The sequence below is a fragment of the Staurois parvus genome, unplaced genomic scaffold (genome assembly GCF_062004578.1).
Source record: "Staurois parvus isolate SC_StPar_1 unplaced genomic scaffold, SC_StPar_1.0 ptg000530l, whole genome shotgun sequence".
In the NCBI taxonomy this organism is placed as follows: Eukaryota; Metazoa; Chordata; class Amphibia; order Anura; family Ranidae; genus Staurois; species Staurois parvus.
This window is the reverse complement of record NW_028318326.1, coordinates 11592069-11612562: the sequence shown is the minus strand read 5'-3', so window position 1 is coordinate 11612562 and position 20494 is coordinate 11592069. Positions and strand designations below refer to the sequence as shown.

At 42.2% G+C, this 20494-nt stretch overlaps 1 protein-coding gene across 2 annotated transcripts in view; it reads right to left on the bottom strand.

The window, feature by feature from the left end:
• Positions 1-20494, bottom strand: part of TLK1 (tousled like kinase 1) — a 326263-nt gene that overhangs the window by 231061 nt on the left and 74708 nt on the right. For both annotated transcript variants that reach the window (XM_089690525.1, XM_089690526.1), the window contains one exon: positions 9742-9836. The gene's annotated coding sequence lies outside the window, so the exon portion shown is untranslated. The remainder of the gene's footprint in view (positions 1-9741; positions 9837-20494) is intronic.

Below are 20494 nucleotides of genomic sequence, written 5' to 3'. Positions count from 1 at the left end.
TTTTCTGACAAAATTACAGCAAATTTAGAGCAGCATATGTTGCTGAGTTTAATGGATATTGGGAAATGCCCGTGTCATTGAACAGCTGGAACTAATTACTGTGGAGAAAATCTGTTATTATTATTATTATTATTATTCAGTATTTATAAAGCGCCAATAGTTCGCTCAGCGCTGTACATTACAAAGGGGGACAGAACATGTGACAGAACAATACCAATACAATGCAAAACATGAGGGGATCGAGGGCCCTGCTCTTTCAAGCTTACAATCTAGGAGGGAGGGGATGGTGGCACAGGAGGAGATAGCTGTGGGGGATGGAGTGGTAGGAAGAGTGGAGGAGGTCGGCAAGTTAGCAGGGGGCGGGGTAGGCTTCCCTGAAGAGATGGGTTTTCAGGGTGCGCCTAAAGGAGAGGAGAGTAGGTGATAATCTGATGGGTTGGGGCAGGGAGTTCCAGAGGATGGGTGACACCCTGGAGAAGTCCTGGAGGCGGGCATGGGAGGAGGAGACCAGGGAACTAGAGAGAAGGAGGTCTTGTGAGGAGCGGAGTGTGCGTGCTGGGCGGTACTTGGATATTAGGTCAGTGATGTAGTTCGGGGCAGTATGGTGGACAGCTTTGTACGTCAGCGTTAGGATTTTGAATTTGATCCGTTGCGCAATCGGAAGCCAGTGGAGGGATTGGCAGAGGGGGGTGGCGGAAACGGAGCGGTTGGAAAGGTGAATGAGTCTGGCAGCCGTATTCAGGATGGACTGAAGCGGGGATAGCCAGCGGCGAGGCAGGCCAGTGAGGAGGGAGTTGCAGTAGTCGAGTCGCGATATGATGAGGGAGTGGATGAGCTGTTTAGTGGTTTCTGGAGTTAGGAACGTGCGGATTTTGGCGATGTTGCGGAGGTGGAGTCTGCATGAGTTTGTTAAAGAGTGGACTTGGGGCTGGAAGGATAGGTTGGAGTCCAAAATGACACCAAGTACTCTGGCCTGCGGGGCGGGTTTGATGGTGGCGTTGTTGGACATGATGGAGAAGTCAATGGGGGGTGGTGTCCGGGCTGGAGGGAAGACAAGAAACTCGGTTTTGGAGAGGTTCAGTTTAAGGAAGTGGAGCGACATCCAGTCTGATATGTCGCTCAACAGGTGTGTGATTCGGGCGGAGACCGAGGGGGTGAGGTGGGGGGTTGAGAGATAGATTTGTGTGTCGTCGGCATAGAGGTGGTAGTTGAAGCCGTGAGAGTGTATGAGTTGGCCAAGGGAGGAGGTGTAGATGGAGAAGAGAAGGGGCCCGAGGACAGAGCCTTGGGGGACCCCAACAGAGAGGGGGAGTGAGAGGGAGGTGGTGGCATTATAGGTAACGCTGAAAGAGCGTTGTGACAGGTAGGATGAGAGCCAGGAGAGAGCAGATTCTCTGAGGCCGAGGGAGTGTAGTTTTTTGAGGAGGAGGGGGTGGTCGACTGTGTCAAAGGCCGCAGAGAGGTCAAGGAGTAGGAGCACTGAATAGTGGCCATTAGCTTTGGCGGTTAGCAGGTCGTTGGAGAGTTTGAGTAAGGCAGTTTCGGTGGAGTGTAGGGGACGGAAGCCGGACTGTAGGGGATCGAGGAGGTTGTTGTCGTTGAGGTGAGAGCATAGGCGGGTGTAGACTAGGCGCGTTATGGTGAAATCATTTTCTTATGTGAAATGTGTCATATTGTATATTACACATCTGCACAGTTTAAAATTGACAAACATAAGGTACAGCAAAAAACAAACAGTCATTAAGCCCACCTAAAAACGATATTTCATTGTGGGTTGTCTCACCCACCAGCTTCCTACATTACTGAGCAGGGACATCTTGTCTATGTTCCAGGTCCCCCTTCCTCCGTGGTTTGCCGCAACCACTCATCTGTCTGTTTCATCTGTATTCTCTGTAGTGTAAGGAAATTACAGTGCCTTGAAAAAGTATTCATACCCCTTGAAATTTTCCATTTTGTCACATTACCACCAAAAACATAAATGTATTTGATTGGGATTTTATGTGATAGACCAACGCAAAGTGGCACATAATTGTGAAGTGGATGGAAAATGATAAATGGTTTTCACAATTTTTTTACTAATAAATATATGAAAAGTGTGGTGTGCTTTTGTATTCAGCCCCACCAAGTCAATACTTTGTAGAACCACTTTTCGCTGCAATTACAGCTGCAAGTCTTTTTGGGGATGTCTCTACCAGCTTTGCACATCTAGAAAGTGAAATCTTTGCTCATTCTTCTTTGCAAAATAGCTCAAGCTCTGTCAGATTGGATGGAGAGCGTCTGTGAACAGCAATTTTCAAGTCTTGCCACAGATTCTCAATTGGATTTAGGTCTGGACTTTGACTGGGCCATTCTAACACATGAATATGCTTTGATCTAAACCATTCCATTGTAGCTCTGGCTGTATGTTTAGGGTCGTTGTCCTGCTGGAAGGTGAACCTCTGCCCCAGTTTCAAGTCTTTTGCAGACTCTTAACAGTTTTTTTTTCTAAGATTGCCCTGTATTTGGCTCCATCTTCCCATCAACTCTGACCAGCTTCCCTGTCCCTGCTGAAGAAAAGCATCCCCAAAACATGATGCATGTTTCACAGTGGGGATGGTGTTTTCGGGGTGAAGTGCAAAGTTAGTTTTCCGACACACATAGCTTTTTGCTTTTAGGCCAAAAAGCTAAATTTTGGTCTCATCTGACCAGAGCACATTCTTCCACGTTTGCTGTGTCCCTCACTTGGCTTCTTGCAAACTGCATTCAGGACTTCTTATGGCTTTTTTGTTGGCTGGTAGGGACATCCCCAAAAAAGACTTGCAGCTATAATTGCAGCGAAAGGTGGTTGTACAAAGTATTGACTCGGGGGCTGAATACAAATGCACGCCATACTTTTCAGATATTAGTAAAAAATGTTGAAAACCATTTATCATTTTCCTTCCACTTCACAATTATGTGCCACTTTGTGTTGGTCTATCACATAAAATCCCAATAAAACACATTTACGTTTTTGGTTGTAGCATGAAAAAATGTGGAAAATTTCAAGGGGTATGAACACTTTTTCAAGGCACTGTACATCCAGCAGGAAGAGTGAACTCCAGTTGTAGATGATAAGACAAGAGGGAAGAGTTGATAACCCGAGAACACAGATCCCACTGTCAGCAGCCCAAGGAAATTGTAAATTATGGCTCAACCTGTTGTTTATTTAAAACTGAAATATCAGTTCTAGGTGGATTGACCATACCTATACACAAAATAATTTCAGTGCAAACCTTTGTTTAGCATATTGAGCATTTACAGTTTATAAGCTATTTGTTACAGTCTGAAGCAGAATTTACAACAAAAAAATGACCAAACACCCTATAAATGTACAAATGACATAAAATCAGTTGTTTGGATGGTACTTGTTCACTTATGGCTATTTTAATATTTAATAATGGATATTTAAAAAATAATCCCATCTGTGGCCAGCTAAATGCTGAAATGAGTTAGGCGAATTTCACAACAACATGTACAGTGAAACGCCGACATTTACTGAGTGGGCCAATGACAGTATCAGATCCTGCACTGCACTCCTTTCTCATGGTGCACTACGCTACTCTGCGGTGACATCCAATGAACTGCAGAAAAGTGCTGACATGCTGCATTTTTCCAAACTGCATCACACCAGTGTTGTAGTGTGAATGGGGCACAGTGGTGACCTTTGTTTATATACAGGTCACTGCAGATAGTGTGAACAAGCCCTTAAAGTGATTCTAAAGGTTGCAATAAAAAAAAAAAAAATACAAACATGTTATACTTACCTGCTCTGTGCAATGTTTTTGCCCTAATCCTCTTCTTTTTGGGTCCCTCCTCACAGTGGTCCTGGCTCCTCCCCCCTGCTGAATACCCCCAATAGTAAGCCTCTTGCTATGGGGGCACTCAAGCACGCTTGCTCCTGAACAGTACTCCTGTGAATGGACACTGTCCATTCACACACAGAACGTGGCTCAGATCTGCCCCCCACTCTCTCCTCACTGGCTGTGATTGACAGCAACACAAGCCAATGGCTCCCGCTGCTGTGTGAACCAATGAGGAGAGAGAGACCTGGGAGATCTATGGCTCTCATGCACATCACTGGAGCGAGATGGAGCTCAGGTGAGTATAAAAGGGTGCTGAGGGGGAGCTACACCCAGAAGATTTTTTACCTTAATGCATAGAATGCATTATGGCATAAAACCTTCTGCCTTTAGAACCACATGAACCGCTTCCCGACCTCCCTATAGCAGAAATACTGCTACAGGGAGGCACGGGTGCGCAAAATAAATGTATTGTGAGGAATTAGGCCAGTAGCGGGTTGTGCTTGACCCCCTGGATGGGTCAGAACACCGTGAAAGAGGCTCAGCACGACAGCAAGTACTTGGTGAAAAGTTTTGCTTTATTTACAAAGTCTGGTGAACACACGGTGCATAGGGTCAAAACAGCAAAAAAATACAAACAGAAAATAAAACCTTGCCACACTGGGCGTCTAACTGCAAACACAGGTTTCCTATCTAGCTGTCTGAATGCAGCCTACCGCTGCTCAGACACGGGATGTTCACACAGTCTAAGATCACACAGATTATCTCTCACCACAGGATAGTTTGGTTGCTCCCCAGTCTGTCCTGCAAATCAAACTGGTTCCAGGTGGGAGCATTCTCCCTATGCAGCCTGGGAGTTTTTTAGAGCCCAGAGCCCTTAACTCACTACACCTGAGCTCATTACATCATCAGTGAGCCACACAGGCTCACTACACAGCACAACAGGAGAAACAGTCAGTGTAGAGCATGAACCTGGGACAAATATATCTCGCATCCTGAACACATCCCCTAGTTCTTTCTGACCTCCTGTCACAGTATATATACAGGATTTTGCATTTCAGGGTAGGGGGCGTGCACAAGGCGCCTCCATTCGTGGCTGTCAATCACTGGGTCTCGGACAGGGGTTACTTGCCGGCACCCGGTGATTGATGAGGATCTCCGACGAGGAGGAGAACTGTATGTAAACAAAACAGTTCTCCTCCCTGTCAGCTTCTGCACACTGTTTTGCATAGCTGTGCACAGCACAGCCATACAAAGCAGTGCAATTACAGTGAAGTACATGGACATGGACCCACAGTAAAACACACCCAGCAAACAATTAACCCTTTAATCGCTCCACATGTTAACCCCTTCCTGCCCAGAGCCATTAGTACAGCGTTATTGCTTTTTTTTTTTTAGCACTGATCACTGTATTGGTGTCACTGGGGATGTCAGTGACACCAAGTCAATTCCCCCAGTGTCAGAATGTCCGTTGCAGTCCTGCTATAAGTCACTGATCACCATCATTACTAGTAAAAATAAAATCCCAGAATATATACCGCCATTTGTAAATGCTATAACTTTCACGTAAACCAATTAATTTACACGTATTGGGATTTTTGTTAGCAAAGACATGTAGCAGAATACATTTGTTGCAAAAATATACAAGCTCTCTTTGATCTGGAGAACAAGGCCTATGGTAAATTTCTTAGAAAGCTTTTTCAATTCCTGGAATGTAGGCAGAGGACAGAGGAGCCAGTAGGACCCCGGAAGCAGTTACCAGCTGATCTCCTTAGCACACATCCTGTACTGACCTCATTATAACACACCCTTCACCCATCAACTATTTTTCACAGCATCCCCGGGATCTTTCCCCACATGCATTTGCCTGGTTACCACAGAATCTCTACAGAAGGGCTCCGGACGAGTGATTGGATAGATGCTGTGTCCTCCCATTATATAATTTTGATAAATCTAAAGAAGATAGTACAGAGATTGTGCAATCAGATTGCATAGTATATGGCCACCTTTAGACACCTAAAATTACCTAGTTGCGCTTTCAGTGTAATTAATTGTTAACGGCACACCAAACACAGGAACAAGCAGACATTTTGCCACATAAAAAAAAAAGTGTGACAAATGCAGCAAAACATGCAGTAAAAAATTAGCAACACGCATCACACCAAAATGTCACACGAACTACTTTGCCGGGTGTAGCACAGCCCATTGAAATCAACAGGCTGCCCTATGTTTACATGTAAAGCCTAAATCTTTTTTTCGGTATGTTTGATTGATTTATGAAATCTGTACAGTGAGACTATCAGTGTTTGGGAAGTTGCTCACACGGCAGGTTGACAACGCCACTCCTAACTGAGAGGTATTGGCTATCGTTGTCAGCCTGCAAAATGAAGTGAAGTTACTGCCAGGATCTCCAGGATATACATTTTGCAAAGGATTTCAAAAAGAATTGCTTACGAAAACTGTATATAATGAGACCCAATGCCAAACAAATTAAAATCGGATATAGGATTTACACACACTTTACAGACAGCACCAACCTTTCTACCATATTTCCCTGCAGAACATCATTTTCTTCAAAACTACAGTAGCTTTGTAAATGCAGAGAGTGCCTTGTCTGTCTAAATGCACCAAAGATTAGGAAGGTTTGTTCATTAATCTTAATAAAACATGATTAATGGCAGGCTCCAGATGTAGGTCTGGCACCCCTGACACATAACTGTTTAGCAGACATAGCACGTGATTAAACTGGCTGCTGCTTCTATTCATTTTCTATAAACCCACTTTAACTATACCCAGCTCACATCCAGCTGCACTAACAGAGTTACCTCCTACCTCACTTGTCAGTCATAGTAACAACTGTGCCTAGGGGCGTGGAGCAGGAGCAATCCATGGGGGGCTTGTTCCATCACAGCGGGGGTTGTCCAATGACCTGTTAAAATGTATCGCTGGCATACAAGTTACGTCGCTCTTTTCAAATATAGACCTGACGGAAATCCACCAGCCACTTAGGCTAAAGTAACAAGGGCGCCAGGTGTTTCCTGAAGTTAATAGGAGTTGTATGGTTCAACCGGAGAGAACTCTACTGTAATACACTGCAGAGAACAGAAATTATAATTCACACAAAGTGAGGAAAGACATGTGAAATCATAGTTGAATGGCCATTTTCATTTAACTCCTTCGCGTCCACTAGTGCAGGCACTTAAATATGAGAACAGAACGTATACCATATCCTACGAAACAAAATCCTTATTATCCAAAAATATCTATCAACTGCTTAAAGTGGTTGTGAAGGCTCAGGGGGCTCAGGTGAGTATTAGGGGGGCTGTGGAGGGAGCAGCACACAGAAGGTTTTTTATCTTCACGCATGGAATGCAGGAAGGTAGGAACCCTTCAAAAGCTACAGTAGTGTTGTAAATGCAGAGAGTGCCTTGTCTGTCTAAATACACCAAAGATTAGGAAGGTTTGTTCATTAATCTTAATAAAACATGATTAATGGCCCTGTCCCGCCTCCCACTCTCTCCTCATTGGCTGAGACAGCAAAAGGGAGACATTGGCTCCCACTGCTGTCAATCACAGCTAATGAGGAGAGAGTGGGAGGCAGGGCAGTGCCGCATCTCTAGGTTTTTTTTATAGATGTATAGAGCTAGGCTTGGCAGAGAGCATGCACTAGTGCCCCCACTGCAAGCGGCTTGCTAATGGGGGCATTGGTCAAGGGAGAGGAGCCAGGAGCGCTGGCGGGGGACCCTAGACGAAGAGTATCAGGGTTGCTCTGTGCATAATCATTGCACAGAGCGGGCAATTATGAAATGTTTGTTATTTTAAAAAAAGCCCCTCTAACATCACTTTAATGACCCTGTAATCTACGTTTCATGAAAAGGTTTCTTACGGTGTTTCCTGCCTCCTTGTAATGTCCTCTGTGAGCTTCAGAACCTCTCCTTTTCCCTCTTATTTCCATTTGCCTGGAACCAGCAGTGTATGTTAGTTGCAGTTATGTGCACTTCTCTATGCACTCTGTAAATTTCATAGTCATGGGAGTGAACAAAATAATGTGGCTACGTTCCTACATACAGTGAGATCATGGAGAACAGACGTAGCCACCCTCTAACAGGTAGTTAGTACACAGCAGTTAAAAAAAAATAAATTTTGAGAAGGTCAAGAGCAATAGAAGGGACTTTTCTGAGTTAAGAATATGTACTTAAATAGAATTTTTCTGGTGTCACTTTAATAACATGGGCTTTAGAACCTGACATTTAAAATATTAATGTTTACAACAGCAGCTTACTGTGACGTCTGTAAGTGTTTGCATAAATCAAATGTAATTATTTTGGTTTGCTAGCATGAGCAAAGTCTATTTTCTGTGGTATTTGAGCATAAAGGTTAGCCGTGCATCTTCAGATTATCAGTTCTATGGCTGATACAAGCTTCACTTATGATCAGTTGAGGCTTCTTTATAGCAATAACTGTAGGTAAGTCTGAGACTGTATAGATTTTCCTACATGTTGAAAAATCTAATTGGCTGTTGGATTGTTCAATTTCGTCAATGAAAACGGCATGCCTATGCTGGTAAAAATTCCAGGATCACATGATCTCAGGATCACGGTGAGGCAAGTGTAACAGTGTGATTTAGGCAGGTTAAATAACAAATTCCTAAAGCTCCATGAATATGTATACTTGGCTTGGCTGAGCATGCACATTTTGGGTCCATTCATTATTATTATTATAAAGCATTTATATAGTGCCAACAGTTTGCTCAGCACTTCACAATATAAAGGGAGACAATACAGCAACAATACAGTTCAATACAAGAGGGTTAAGAGGGCCCTGCTCCTTGGATTAGAATGCTGTCGCTGGTTTGTGATGATTACGGTGCTGATGCGCTGAAAACAGCACAACGCACTGCAACTTTCTTTTTTTCTACAAACTTTAATGAAATGTCACATTTCCATTCAGTTCTATCAGCCGCAGTGTGGTGTGCTGGCTTGCACTACACAATGCTGCACTATAAAAAGGAAAAAGTTATGGCAAGTCGTACCTTTTTCAGCGCACACCACCGCATTGCATTGCAGTAGTGTGAACTGACATGATTGTGATCAGGGCAAAATTTCCTTGTCTTGCATTTGAATTGCGATGGGCAAGGCTGCCTGGCACAACCCCAATGCTCCTGGTGTGAATATGAGGAAAAGGAGCCACTGTCAAGCACCCATAGTGGCAGGGAAACAATGGTTATCATTCTGAAATAAACTATTAACGCTTGTTGGCTGGGGATGTCTGGTAGCATTTGCCGTTGCCTATATACAGTGCATCACACGATTCAGCCATAAATGACCTGATCCAGTGAAAAATATTGTGGGGTTACTAAAGCTGGAGGGTGCAAAATCAAGTTCGCTTCTGCATAGAAACCAGTCAGCTTCCAGGTATTATTGCCAAAGCTTAATTGAACAAGCGAAGGTTAGCAGCTGATTGACTTCTATGCAGAAGTGAGCCTGATTTTTCACTACTCAGCATTAGTAAATAAACTTCTAGTGTCAATGCAGGCCTGGATTTACAGTTCAACACAATAGGCCTGTGCCTAAAGGCAGCTGACACAAAGAGGTGGCTTTTCCTCTTATCAGCCTTACATTTTTTTTCTATCACCCCAATAAATTCAGTAATCTCATGTAGGCTTATTTACAGAACATCATAGTATTCTAAAATCTGATATTCTGTAAATGAGTTGATCTTAGCAAGAGAGTGTTGCTTTGGGTGCCAAAATGTGTATGTTTAACGGCTCCAGTGAAGGAAATCCAGACCTGTGTCTAGATAACTTTACCATTCCCTTTGTGACCCAGCCAAGAGATCTAATGTTGCAAACATGTGGAACATCTTCGCCCTTTCTGTACACATATAATACTCCATCCACCATGAATGCACCACCTGTACTTACCTCAGGATGATAACTCTTTTCTTCCCTTCAGGGTGGTCAGTCATTCAACCTGAAGCCATTCGTAGCATAAGCATCTATGCGTTTCTGGATGAAAGCTGCAAAGAAGATGACAGAACAGTAGCAATGAGTTGATGTATAGGAATGGGGGTCAGCAGGTCTAGTCTGTATTGCAGCAGCTGCAGTCAAAATCCAAGCCTCCCACTCTACTGCGTGTTTAAGTGTATCTAAAGCCAAGAGTAAAAATCACCAGTCCAAACCTCATTCACACAACCAAGTAAGGTTGTACACTGCCAAGAATCAGTTTAAATCTTCAGCAGGAATCACAGATATTTGTAATCAGCTGCAGCCAGGAATCCTGTCCAACCCAATGACAGGCTGACAGATGCCGTGGCTGTGCATTTGAGATGTTACATGCAATTAGGGACAGGTGTGTGGCCTGGAAGTAAATTGTTTTTGGCCTAATGCCTATTACACACGATGAGAATATCGGACGGAAAAAAAAAAAAGCTTTTGGAGCCATCATACAAACAATCTGATCATTAGTACACAGCTTTTGAGAGTCAATCACGACAGTTCATGCAAAATTATCCAAAGGTTTAAGCACAAAAATTTTTCTCCTAAGGAAACAGAACAAACGATTTTCATTACATCAGTACAGTATTCGTCGGTAAAAACAAAAATCGAGTAACCAAGACTGCACATGCTCAGAAACGAAAGAATACATTACAATAAATTGCATCATTGCAGGAAGTTGTGTTCTGTCTTACGAGGATTTTGTAACTCTAGTAAATTATTCATTTTAGATATGAGACTAGCATGCAAAAAAAAAAAACAAAAAACCCCACTATCGTTTATCCAATATTCTCATCGTGTGTTCTAGGCATTAGGTCTAGTACACACGATAAGAAAATCAGACAAATGATCGTTCGTGGGTTTTTTTGCATGCTACGCTCATATCGACTATATGAATGCTATTAAGCATATGTACGATCCAGGAACATAAAAGTGTGTAATTGGAAGTGATGTCATGTGACCCCTTTGCAGACATCTACCAAACTGTAGCAAGAAGATTATCATTTCATTATTGCTATTATACATATTTCTATCCTGAAAACACTATTTTTTTTTTATATTGAGGATAATTTTCGCTGTAAACAAAGATTGTTTTCATTACCCTTTCTCCTTCTGGTTTAATTTCATGTTTCCGAGCATGCGCGGTCTTGATCATTTGTTTGCTTGTTATTTTTTACAAATACTTTACCAGTGAAATGAAAATTGTTCTGTTACCTTATGAGAAAAATTTTTGTGCTTGTCCCTTCCGATAATTTCACATGAACGGTCATGATCGGCTCTCAAAAGCGGAGTACTAATAAATAAATTATCGGTAGATCATTCCAAAAGCATTCTTATCATCCAATTTTATTACCGTGTGTACTAGGCATAAGGCTGCTCATTTTTTTCCAGTTGCATGTAACACCTTGAATGTCTGTGTACACACAAACAGACGTAGTGCCTGTCACTAATTCATACAGATTTCCTGATAGTGGCTGATCACAAACACCTGTAATTCCTGCAGGAGCATTAGGCTCCATGCACACAGGGCGTTTTGATCACGCTGGTAAAGTTAGCTGTGTAAAGTCACGTTAAAAACGTGCATTTTTTCAGCTGTTTTCAGCATTTTTGCATTAGCATTTAGCCAAGTTTTTTTTTAAATAAAAAAAAAAAGATCCAAAAAAAAAAACAAACAAACCGCCAGTTTGTGGCATTTTACCTAATTTTTAAGTGTTAGAGCGTTTTTACAGCTAAAAAACTCCTCTAGAAACTCACTAGTCCTGGGGTTTTTTTCCAGCCAAAAAACGTTGATTGCAGTCTATGTGTGTATAGACACATATGATAACATGCTGGGGAGCTTACTGGCTGTAGAAAAAAAACCGTCAAAAGCCAAAGACAGCCGCTGTAAAAGCATCCTGTGTGCATGAGGACTTATACTGATTCTTGGTGGTATACGGCTTTATTAAGTTTTACTCTGTATTTTCACCCAGTGGTCCTGCCAGTGACACACTTCCTGCGTTAAAAAGGGAAAAACAGTCACTAACTGTACTGTATCTAGCATTGGCACTCTAGCACAGTGTTAGAACTACAGAACACCTGGCCCTCTTTTCACCTCTGTAACATAGGGGGGTTTTGTAATCCACAAAAAGATAAACTCGGCAGAGCTGTTGTAGCTGCACAGGAAGTTAGCAGATTTCTGGCAGGATCAACTAGTACTTTTTGCCTAATTATTAGACAAAAAAAAACCCAAACACTTTCAATTGTAGTTAACAGACCCAATAAGAGCAAATAAAAGAAGCTCTTAAAACTGAATGTATGGTATGCTTATAAAGTATGTCTATGCCCATGACGTTAATTGCATTTGCTCATTTAACTGTTTTTTTTTCTTTAATTCATGTATAGATTGCAACAAAATTTCTTTTAAAAAGGGAATGTTAACATATACTATGTCATTTTCAAACAGTAAAAGTGTGACAATATATATATATATATATAGACACACATACACACACATATATATATATATATATATATACACACACACACATATACACACACATACATACATACATACACACACTGTATATTATATACTGTATATTAAGGAGCTGGAAGAAGATGTAACATATAACAATGACTTATTTGTTATTGTGATGGATACCCTCTGACTTTGCCTATAAAGGATATCACACCCCAGTGATTCACTAGGGGTCTGTGAGAGATCGCAAACCATTATAGAATGTCCATTATATAGGCCGCCCTGAGCTAAAAGGTGTCCCACCAACCATTATACAGGAGAATAAAACAGACATTGTTCTTGGGGTGAGTTTTAGAAGCAAAATCTGTGCTTTGTATAAAGTATAATCTCGCTTTTAAATACTTAATATTGTAGAAATAGATACAAACCCTAAATTAACAACATTTACTTTGCCAACACACTGTGTTTTACAAACAAATGTTATTTCTCTATATAAAATACTTAAACATTTTTTTCTTCTTTTGTTGCTTCATAATACTGCTGATCCCCAGCAGTCTCTTTGCAGCCATTTCCTGCTGCTGCACTCCAGCAATGGATGAATGGCATTTCCCAGTGCAGGCTTTCTAGTGGTGACAGCAGTGTATAATATCTGTGTAATGTGTGCTAAAATGGTCCCTTGTAGTTGCCATTGGAAACCCGGGTGACAATGCAGGAGCACAGCTAGGAGATAGAGTGTTGTCACCCTATATCAGGAAGTGCATGGGCAAGAACCTTTATAAGGCCAAGTTCACACCAATGCAGTCTGAGTTTAATCGGTTTCTGCAATGCGTTTTGCACTTTTTTTTTCCTTGTTGCTAGGCAGATTTAAAATGCAAAACATATTAAAAAAACGCATTAAAAACGTGGCATAAATGCACTACATGCTTTTCTGCAGCGTTTCTATTGAAATCTATAGAACCAAAATGCAACTTTTTGCATTTAAAAAAGTCCCTGACCCTTTCCAAAAAATGCACTGGGTGAAAACGTGGTGATGTGCACCTGTCCCATAGGAAAATCATGTTAAATGGACTGTAGTGCGTTTCTGCAAAATGGAAAACGCTTCAGTGTGAACCTAGGGCTACATAATCAACAGTACTATCTGGAATCAATGGATATTTAAAAATAACAGGGACGTTTCAAATTACAGTAACATGTTATAGCTTAGTGAAAAATGTGACTCTGCACACCAGTATTGAACTAAACTAAAGCTGCAAGCATGAAAAGTCACTCAACACACTGTATAAACGAAGCTTGTACGACAGTTAGTGATTGGGTGTTGTGACGGAGGGTAGGCGGGACAGAACACACAAAACAGATGGCAAACACACAAAGCTTTATTAACCATTTTTCGCCCGCCCTATGGCCGAATGGTGGGCAGCAAATGTCATCAGCGTTCCGGGTGGATGCCATATGGCGTCCTCCCGCACATGCGCAGATTGCGCTCCTGCAGAGCGGCGCAATCTGTCACCGGCCGTGTACCTCGGACACAGTCGATGACAGATCTGAGTATCGGCCCTGTTGCCGGTACCATGTGACCTGCTGTGACCAATCACAGCAGGTCACATGACAGTAGTATACAATGGATGGCTTCATTCATGCCATCCATTGTATACCAGTGTGCCTAGCTGTGAATGGTCACAGCTAATCACATGCACATGTCATGTGATTAGCTGTGGCCAAATCACAGCTAAGCACAAAAAAAAAAAAAAAAACCCCTGAATGAATCGATGTCATTCAGGTAAATGCTTGCTTATAGCAAAGTAATTCTTTGCTATAAGCAAATTGTGTAAAAAAAAAAAAAATACTTTTCACTTCCCCAAAGTAGTACAATGTTACTATGGTAACATTGTACTACTTTGGTCATAGTGAAATATGAAAAAAAAAAATCTTAAAAAAAAAAAAAAAATAAAAAAATAAAAAAATATATATATATATTTTTTTATTTTTTTTCATACTGTCACCAGTCAGTTTCCCTGATCACTGCCATGCCAGTTATATGATGACGCTGTACTGCACTGGTGACAATATGTAAAAAAAAAAAATAGTGAAACAATTTTTTTTCATTTTATCATTTTCCACAAAATTATGACAAAAAAAAAATACAACTTTAAAAAACTCGCCATGTCTCTTATGAAGTACGTCGGACTGTCTACTTTGCAAAAAGGGGTCATTTGGGGGATATCTGTACTGTTCTGACATTCTTGGACCTCAAGAAATTAGATTGGCTGTCAGTACTTCAGGATTGATCAATATTCAGATCTATACCATAGTTTGTGAACTCTATAACTTTCCTACAAACTAAAAAATACATCCTAATTTGGGTTATTTTGACCAAAGACATGTAGTAGAATACATCTCGGACTAAATTTATGAAGAACAATTATTTATTTGCAAACTTTTATAAACAGAAACAAAGAAAAACATTTTTTTTTCTAAATGTTTGGTATTTTTTTGGTAATTTAGCAAAAAATAAAAACCCCAGTGGTGATTAAATACCACCAAAAGAAAGCTCTAGTTGTGTGAAGAAAATGATAAAATTTTAGTTTGGGTACAATGTTGTATGACCGCGCAATTGTCATTCAAAGTGTGAGAGCGCTGAAACCTGAAAAATGGCCTGGGCAGGAAGGCGTAAAATTGCCCGGTATTGAATTGGTTAAAGAAAATGACAGTCACTCAATTGGGGTCTGCAGGTAGCGTGGCAGTACCCGGAGTGGGGAAGTAGCAAGGAGAGGGTTCAAAATAATTGTAATCCGGCCCCAGGGGCAAAATTAGAGTTTCTACAACAGTTTGTAATCCAAGCAGGGAGACGGGGAGAGAGTACTGGAACAGTTCAGGGGAATAAAACGGGTGCATACAGTCACGGCTCCGGCAGGGATGCCCGGGTTCACAGCAGACGACAGCCAGGGGGGTGACCCTTCTCAGCCCACAGCAGAGGGTCCTAGCAGCAGGGACCAGTCCTGGGTTCGCAGCATGGGCAGTATAACAGCAAGTATTTGCCCTGAGTCCCGAGTATTCGTAGCGTAGTCGGTGGGTAATAATCCCCCCAAGCCTGGGGCTAATGCACAGTGTCAGCAGGTAGCAATTCTCCCCCAAATCCTGTGCTCATTGCAGAGTGTCATCGGGTAATATTTCTCCCCCAATCCTGCGCTATTGCAGAGTGGCAGCAGGTGTTAATTCGCCCGGTCTCGGGCTTTTGCAGAGTGGCAGCGGGAGTCTCGCTGCAGCGGAGACCTCTCAGCGGCTGTGCAGCAGAAAAGACGCACGAGGAGCCCGGCATCGGCCTTCTTAAACCGATGCAGGACGCTCCCTGGTCGTCCTGGCAACCGTGGGCGGTGTGCCTCGTTGCCTTGACACGGGCCGCGCTCTCGAGAGCGTGGCCTTTGTCTGTCGGTATCTGCAAGCGCGGGAACTTTCGTGCCCACGCTGCAGATGCTGGGGCCGTGCGGCGTCAGACTGACTGTTGTGGCCCGGAACATCCCCGCAGGAGATTTGCACCTCTCCATGGAGAGGTGTGAACCTCACTGTGGGGAAACTATCTTCCTCCCTCTGGCTGAGCCATATGGGGGAAAGATAAGTGACAGGGGTGACAGGAGTCACAACTCTTATCCTGCGCGGCTGGGCTTCAAAGAGTAGCGACAGGATGAGAGGTGGAGGGGGGTGATCAAGGAGCAAGCCAAGGGGGGGTGCGGGACATTTGCCACACCGTGACAGGTGTATATATACACATTAAGGGCGCATTCACACCAGCGGGCACATGGCATGGTTTGCGTCGTGCACTCTGTTCTGAAGCGATATAACACACCGCAAAGTTTAGTTTTTTCTGCTTATCGTTATTAAACGTTAACAAAAAAAAATGAAAAGAACATTCCACCTTTTTGTGTGCTGCATAGAAATGCACTTGTACGACGTGTGCAGGGCACATGGATAGAAAACTTTTTGCAAGGCTGTAATGTTCTTGCCTTAAAGTCTAACTCCAGGTTTACCAAGCTGGTCCAAACAAACTAACCATTTATTCTACTAACAAAAGCACCTGCTGGGATCACTGTATATAAAACTGTACGTCGTATCAGCTACAGTATATACAGTATACAGCGCTGTGTTCCAGCAGTGGAATGTGGATCTCCCTTCCCCACAATAAAGTAGAGTTGGGCCGAGTACTGCTCAGCCATTTGCAGGAAGCTTTGTATTTTATGAACGAATACATGGCTTCTTCTGGATGACTGAGGTCAATCAGCCAAGTAGAAGATAGCATGTAGTCATTAATAAAATAAAAGGCTTCCTATGAAAGACTGAACAGAGCTCATCCCAACTCGATTTTGTTCCAGGAACAGAATGGGAAGCCCCCGTCCCGTTGCCAGAACACAGTGCTGTTCATACAGCGCCCCCAGCAGGTACATCTTTTAATAATGGAAACAGTTCCTTTGGACCACCTTAGTTCAAATGACTTATATAAAGTCATAGAAAACCTGGAGCTTTAAGTCTATGTTGATCAATGCAGATCAATGTAGCTCAACACACCTAGTGTTAGTGAGCCCTAAGCCTATAGGTAAAAGTAAAAAAATTCTCTCATATTACAAAAGGCTAAAAAAAAAAAAAAAAAAACATTCCAGGATGCCCCAACAGTGATTACTAAGGAACATATAGGGCCAGTTCACACCAGAATCTCACAGGAACACAGACTGTTCCATTGCAGTGCCATTTGGCAGTCCATTCATTTGAATACATTAGTAGTTTATGCGCTACTTTTGAAAAACATGCCGCACCAAATTGCATGGTACTGGTGCCTTCCCTTGTAATCTGCATTTGGGATGCCACTAAAATGATAGCAAAGTCCTGTTTTTTTTGTTTTTTTAAAAACCTACAGGCAAGCCTATAATAAGGCTTACCTGTAGGTACACTAAATATCTCCTAAATGTGCAGGAGATATTTACTTTAGCAGCGCCGGTGATGATCACCAGCACATGCGGACTGGGCTCTCAATGGGCAGAGTGCCGTCCATTGAGACAGCTGTGCTGCTGCTGATACTCCCACGTCATTGCGGCTTTGCCAGTCAAATGGCCGCAGCCCACAAACCCGGAAGACCAGGTGAAGATGGAAGCTCCTGGGAGCTGTGACAACGCTCCATTTTCAGGCAAGTCTTTCATAATGTGCTAGTATACAATGCATATTAGCACATTATTGCAGGGTGAAGATTTGTTTGTTTTCATTTTTTCGGTTTGCTACTGCTTTATTAATGTATTGGTGTCCGCAGCAGATCGCAGAAGCAGTGCATTTTCAACACCATGCAGAGAACATCCACAGAACACGCATTTCCCCATCTACGTTCGTGTGTGAACTAGCCCACAGGGATTAGACGAAGCACTGATTTCACATTGTGCTTGTTAAAAAAAAAAAAATGACATACATATACGTAATGTTTCACTTGTGCTGTTTTCTGACCTTGCAAAGTCTGATGTGGATATTGTTACAAAGAAACTATTGTCCCTGTGTATTAGGCCTAAAATACATCCTCATATCCAGGATCTTTATAACTAGTATCATGAATCAAGGGGTATAAAAAAAATCCAAAAGGATATTTTTGGAAAAAATATTTTGTGCCCAATTTTCTATACCTCATCAGTGGGATAAGGTTTCTGCTGCATAGACACTTTATGGACTAGCCAATTAAACCAGAAACATTCTGTAGTCTCTGTTTAGCACCTGTCCTGTCCCCTCACCAGTAAGCCAGATGTCTTGAGGAATGCTGTTGTACACAGAGAAGACATATGATGCTGTGTGTGTCTTCAGATGCTTGTAACGGGTCAGAAGGTGATCTATTTCTGGCAGCGACAGCTCTATTCATGGTCTGTTTCCGGACAGCTTAATTTATTAAGACCAACAAACACAGGAGGGCAGATCCTGTGTTCATTTAAGGTAACCATTCTTTATATGTCACTGAGCCACACGTATTACAGCTGGTGACATGTACAATATGGTTACCTTAAATAAACACAAGATTGAGTAACATGTTAAAGAGGTGATGACCAGCACTTACTTTCCCCAAGTCCCCACAAGGCTGTCGGAGTTCCTTGGAGACTGGAAAGTTCAGGTTCACAACAGAAGGTCCTTGGGTCAGTGTGAACTTAAAGCTGAAGGTAGCTTTAGGTATACATTTTATTGCAGTTACATTGGTCCAGCTTGGTCTGATGTAAGTATGCATATCCCACATGCTAGCAATGCCTTTGTAAGCTGCAAATCTTTGAATCAGTAGCCCCGTATACAGTGATAGCAGCAGTCACTCAGCACTGGACACAGAGAACTGCTCCTATGACTATAGCAGTGGAGAGTACTACAGTGATTAAAACTTACAAATGGACTGTTCAGGTATGAGATATGAATACTTACAAGTTAGAAAGTGGATTTTGCTTCTACTTTAATATACCTACAGGTAAGTCTTTAATAAGGATTACCTGTAGTACAGTGAATATCTCCTAAACGTGCACTGTTTAGGAGATATTCACACAGAATGCAGCCGGTGAGGTCACTGGTGCATGCGCTCTGAAGGGATGGCATAACTGTGATGTACCTTTAAAGCTCCATGCTAGGGCTCCCACACGCATGCGTAGGAGTGATGGAATCGTGGCCCCAGCCATTCGTACAGCTGGAGTCCGCAAACCCAGAAGGAAGAGCGGGTGAAGATGGATGCACCCAGGAGTCGTGACAGCACTGCGCCGGAGGGCTTTGTGTCCAGGTAAGTCTGTCATAATGTGCTAGTATGCGGTGAATGCTAGTACAGTATTTTTTTTGTGGCAGTTTACTTCTGCTTTAAAGTGGTAGTAAAGTTAACAAAAAAAAAAAAGTTCCCCTGCAGCTTTAAACTGTAATATGCGGTGTATACTAGTACATTAACATCCGTTTATGGACCAGCGGTAATAGATCACTGCTCAGTTCTCTGCATTCACAGGAGATCTGTGTTCTCCGAGAATGCCAGTTTATGAAGCAGTTCTCCGAACGAAGGGAGAACGGTCTCCAAACGCTGGAGAACGATCTACAAACTCTGGAAAACGGCTCATTTTACTATAATCTCGCGAGATTACAGTAAAAGATCAGTTTACTAAGCAGAGGTAAATTATCTCTGCTTAGTTTTCGGTCCCTCTGATTCTCCAGCTCTGGGCTGGAGAATCTGGAGGGAGAACACAGATCTCCAGAGAAGGGCTGACATGATCTCCTGAGTGTCATAAACTGTGAATGACCAGAGAATAGCTGAGATCTGTTGAATCGCAGCTATTCTCTGTGTCATAAACGGACACCTATGTCAGACTTGCCTATAAAATGGATCTCTACCGCGGCACCCTGTCACCGCTGACAGGGATTCTTCCCAGCAGAACGAATGCGCCCCTGATGTCAGTGGCTGCTGCTCACTAGAATATCTCCTGAACAGTGCAAGTTTAGGAGATATTAATTTTATCTACATGTAAGCTTTTTTTCTAAGTGTACCTGTAGTTAAAGTGGTAGTAAAGTCTGCTTTGCAACCTTTAAGTCAAAGCTGGATCAATGTAACTATGCAAAAAAAAAAATTTTACCCAACCTTTAGCTTTTATTAACCCTAAATGTCACACCTAATCTTTGGTTATTTGTAAATATCCCCACACTGCATGTTAGTCTATACATTTGTGGGCTCATAGTTTCATTCAGCTCAGCAACAGGCCATTCTCATGAGCAATCTCCTCTGGTTCCACAGACTAAAGCTGGCAATACTTCAGGGGAACATTGTTTGAACGCTAATAAAATTCTGAAAAATGGTTTGTCAGAGCATTCTATAGTACCATTAATTAATCAAATTACTGTTAGAGATTCAACTGAACTCATTTAAAATGGTATTAACCCCAAAATCAAATCTGTAATATACTGCAGCTCATATACGTACAGGTGAAACTCAAAAAATCAGAATATCGTGCAAAAGTTCATTTATTTCAGTAATGCAACTTAAAAGGTGAAAACTAATATAATATATGAGATAGACTCATTACATGCAAAGCAAGATAGTTCAAGCCGTGATTTGTCATAATTGTGATGATTATGGCTTACAGCTCATGAAAACCCCAAATCCACAATCTCAGAAAATTAGAATATTACATGCAATCAATAAAACAAGGATTGTACATAGAACAATATCGGACCTCTGAAAAGTATAAGCATGCATAT